Genomic DNA, 4,686 nt, shown 5'->3' with positions numbered 1-4,686 from the left:
GACAGGTCTGGTGGCTCATGCCTGTAACCCAAGCACTCTGGAGGCTAAGGCAGAAAGATTGCCCCAAGATCGAGACCCGACTGGTCTACATAGTGAGTTTAAGACCAGTCTGGACTTCATAGTGAGACAACCCCCAATTTTTTTTTGGGCAAATATAAAATAGTTATACAGACATATTACATCCCTGCATAAGTTTTTTTTCTTTTTAAATGCCAATGCTCATCCAGGCGTAGGGACAAACACCAACAGTCTCAGCTATTTGGGAGGCCGAAACAAGAAAAATTTATGTTTAAAAAAATTTTTTTAACAAAGAAAGGCTGAGCTTAATGAATTAACATCCAATTTAGGAAGTTAGAAAAAAAGATAAAACAATACATATAAAAGTGGAAGTTAAGGGAAATAGAGAACAAAAACACTGCCAAGGATATAGCTCAGTGGCACAATGCCTGCCTGGCAAGCACAAGGTCCTGAGTTCGATTCCCACTATCCCCCCCCCAAAAAAAACCCCCAAAAGTACATCAGAGAGGAGCAACAAAGCTAAAAGTTAATTCTTTGGAACAACTAATAAAATGAACAAGCTCTGGGGATACTGCCTTTGGGCTTGGAAAAATCCAAACACACAGTCAAGGCTTGACAAGATGCTGCCGGGGAGCTAAAACTGACTCCTTCAGAGGTTGCCACCCCTGTCCATGACAGTCTCCCATTCACTGGATTCTTTAATTCCCCACCGACTGGCGTCCTAAACTGCCAGTGTAGCATCCCCCAAACCCAACAAAGCCATCATCATCTATTCATTACCTGAGCGACAGTCAGGCCAGAAACCTTTGCGGACAGGTTTTAGCGCAGGGCGCCAACAAGACTTAAATGGCCCCTGAGGACCATTTCCATTTCCTGTCCTAGCCCCCTGACAAGGCACCTTCGAGTTGGTGTTCGTTTTGCATACAATCATAACCACAGAGGTTGCAGTATACTTACACTGAAGAAGGTTCTGTTACGGAACGGCAGAGACTTTGGCCGGGAGGGGCGACGCCAAGGGGAACATGGCCGCTCCCTGTACTTTTCCCTGAAAGCCGCCATCATAATGTTCATTCCGTACAGTGGGCTGTTCCACCGAAGAAAGGGGCAAAGGGGTGCCCACCGGTAGAAGCCTTCTGAAGGCAAGCGTCCAAAGGAAGTTGGTCTTTGGAACTGAATTTTATAGGTCTCTGTAAAGCTTATTGAAGCAAAAACGCCCCTCTCATCTGGGGCATAGAGAGGTGGATCCTGCTCTCCTAAGAGGTGCACTCAGCTAGAGGGGAAAGAGAGTGGTGCAATCCTCTCCTGGGCCAGACCAGTGGAATAAGGGGAGAAGTCGGTCAATGCAGTCCACCCTCCTGGGCGATACCACTGGTGTCTCACCGCAATTTTCGCACCCAGTCGGGCCTGCAATCCATTTCTCTGGAAGCTAAGGCCCCTGCACTCGCCAGGGCCGGGTGTGCAATGTACAAACACACTTCACAGTCTTTAAGGAGGGCGCAAGTTGGTGGCAACTGGGGGAGGAACAAGGAAGGGGACCAACCTAGGCAGAAGGGGGCTTTGTAACAGCAACTCACTGAACACCTGCTTGTTTCAGGGATGAAGAATTGGCTTAGTGTTGGGGGCGGGGGCAATAAACCCAGTTGTGGGGATCTGTCGGGCCAGTAATGGAGAGTACCTGGGGAGAGGGACAAGCGCTGTGAGTGATAGACAGTCTGTGGGGGTAAGGGATCTGATCGGAAGCCAGGTCACTGTTTGATAAAGGTTTATTATTTTCCGGGTTATTTCCCCATATTATAAAGTACTTCCTATTGAAGTATGACTATCTTTTCCTTTATAGAGAATACTGTGCTCAGGTACCCTGTCTCCACATTTATAGAAATATCATTCTGAATTTTTTTTTCATGTTTGACCTTTTAAAAGATTCCTTCATCTGTACAGAGTCTGGAGGTTATTGGGCGTTTTAGTGTGTATGGGGCACCTGCCTTTTCAAAAATGGTGCTTGTTTCTTTCCTTTGTAATTAGGATCTGACAGTAACCAACTTCGTGTTTCTTCCTAACTTTGTTACATAACTTCTATGTACCTACCATAATATGATGCTGGCCATTGGTTTGAAATTAAAATCTTAGCCTGCAATCTCAGCACTTGATTGGCATGGAGTTCGCTGCAAATTTCAGACCAGTCTGGGCTACATAGTGAGATGCTGTCTTGAAAAAAAATGAATATTTTTTTATAGAGAAAAAATAAAAATAACAATAAAACAGAGTTTCAAAACAGGGTAGTGGCCAGGCGTGGTAGTGCACGCCTGAAATCCTAGTACTTGGGAGGCTGAAGCAGGAGGATCACTGTGAGTTTGAGACCAGCCTGGGTTACAATGAGAGTTCAAGGCCAGACTGAACTGCATAGGGAGACCCTGTTTCAAAAAAACAAAAATAAACAACTAAATAAATAAGCAGGCTAGTAGGAGAGTAATAATAATGCATTTCATATTGTTATCTTCATAGTAGTTATTCAGAGTATATGATATAGGTATTAAATATTGTCCAAACAATATTAGCACAAACCTTTTTCAATGAACTAAGAGAAACTAGCTGTATAACTATTTTAACTATGGTGTGTGTGTGTATATATATATATATATTTTTTTTTTTTCCTTTTCCCTTCCTTCCTTTCCCCTTCCCCCATCACGGTTTCTCTTTCCTTTTCTCAGGGAACCCATCTTCCTGAACTGGGTCACCACCAAAAAGATGTGGCAGCTGAAGGCTATGCGGACCACCTGCGTGGGAACCCCCACACACACAACTTTCGTCTTTAGTTTCGATACCACCAACAGTTTGCTTTCCATGTTCCTGCTCCTCAGTGGCAGCATGACACGCCCCTCTAGACTTTTTTCCCCTTTGGAATCTAAGGATATGTAGTGGTGAGCTACTTGATATTATGTAAATATCTCATTATTCATAAAGATTCCATTTATTTTTTCCTTTTACTTATGTTAGTATGGACTCATGGTTTCCTCCTTTATTTGATAGGTTATAATATTTACTTTTATTACTTATTTTGATTTTTTTAATTTAAAAATAATTATACTCAGGTGTGGTGGCACACACCTGTAATCCCAGCACTCAGGAGGCTGAGGCAGGAGGATTACCATCATTTTGAGACCAGCCTGGGCTACATAAGTGAGTACAAGGCCAGCCTGGACTACATAGCAAAACCCTGTCTCAAAATATACATACATATATATATATATATATATATATATATATATATATATAAATTCACATCCCATGGTAACAAACATTGTACAGGAGGTCTTATATGCTCTTTCCTAGATTCCCCAAATAATAACATCTGGCCTAACGAAATAGCACAATAGCAAAGCCAGGAAATTTACATAAGTCCAATCTACAGAATTTATTCAGATTTCATCAGTTTCCCATGTACTGTGTTATTTGAATTTATTCCCTTTAGTTAAAGCACATATAACCACCACCATGTTTAAGATGCAAGATGGTTCCATCCTGCAAAGCTCTTCCACTTAGAACAGGCCCCCACTTCCTACCACTCCAGGCCCTGGCAGTGCCCTGTGGCTATTTATTTTTTATTTTGAGATTATTGTATGAATAAAATTACGTATATATGACTTTTTGAGAGTGACTTTTTCACTCAACATAATTCCATAGAAATGCATATATCTAGCTTGCTCCATATTATTGCAGAGCCATACTTCATAGGAGGGATGTACCACAGCTTGTTTAAACATCCATCCCTCATGCTCAAAGATATTGGTGTTGCTTCCAGTCTAGGGCTGTGATTGGAGGCTGCCATTGAGGTGGGGTCCAGCTGTTGAGATGGCTGCCGAGCTTGTGGATGCCTCTGGCTGTCAGGAACTGGTCAGTCTCCGAATCCCCTGGACAAGTGTACAGTGAAGGGTAAAAGATAATAGGCAAAAGTAATATAGCATATGGGAGTCTGGGAAGGTCAAAGCTCTTGTGGCTAAGACCCAGACTTTTCTGAACTGGAACTATTTATTGGGTCTGTATCAGGGAGTATACAGCAAAGTTCAGGGAATACTGAGCCAAAAGGCACAATAGGGAGCAAGACCTTGTAAAAATAGAACAAAGACATTCCAAACAGTAAATCTTTGCTTAATGAGAGAACTGGCAAAAATTTCCAACCTCTAAGGTTAGCAGTTATTGCCCTGGAAATCTCAGTGAGATTTAGTGTCCTCAGGTGCAGTGTTATCTTACCTTCAGAGACATGACACTCTCACAGGCCACTACAGGCCTCGACTATGACTGTTCGCATGAAGAGTTCTGTTTCTGCATGCCAGTTGCTGACTAATCAGGCAAGTCACTTAGGCATGTGGTAGACAGTCAGAATTTGCATATTTTGGTGGAGAGGGACAAATGGATCACTTAATGCCAGGCTGTGAAGACAAAAACTGCCAGGAAAGTATCATACACATGGTAAGAGCTCTAACAAAACCATGGGTTCCAGTCCTCCAGGATTTCATACGGAGGGCACACTGTGGGGTTCTGTGCATGAAGAACCACCGGCTAAAATGCCAGTCCAGTTACCCTTCATATTGGACACTACAACATGGAGGGCTGTCCAGATGCTCTTGCCACACAAAAGAATCTATTGGATGTTTAGTCTGCTGGCACTTA

Source organism: Chinchilla lanigera, unplaced genomic scaffold (assembly GCF_000276665.1).
Source record: "Chinchilla lanigera isolate Chin_1 unplaced genomic scaffold, ChiLan1.0 scaffold00115, whole genome shotgun sequence".
Taxonomy (NCBI): domain Eukaryota; kingdom Metazoa; phylum Chordata; class Mammalia; order Rodentia; family Chinchillidae; genus Chinchilla; species Chinchilla lanigera.
The sequence above is the reverse complement of the archived record's forward strand: the minus strand, read 5'-3'. Positions refer to the sequence as shown.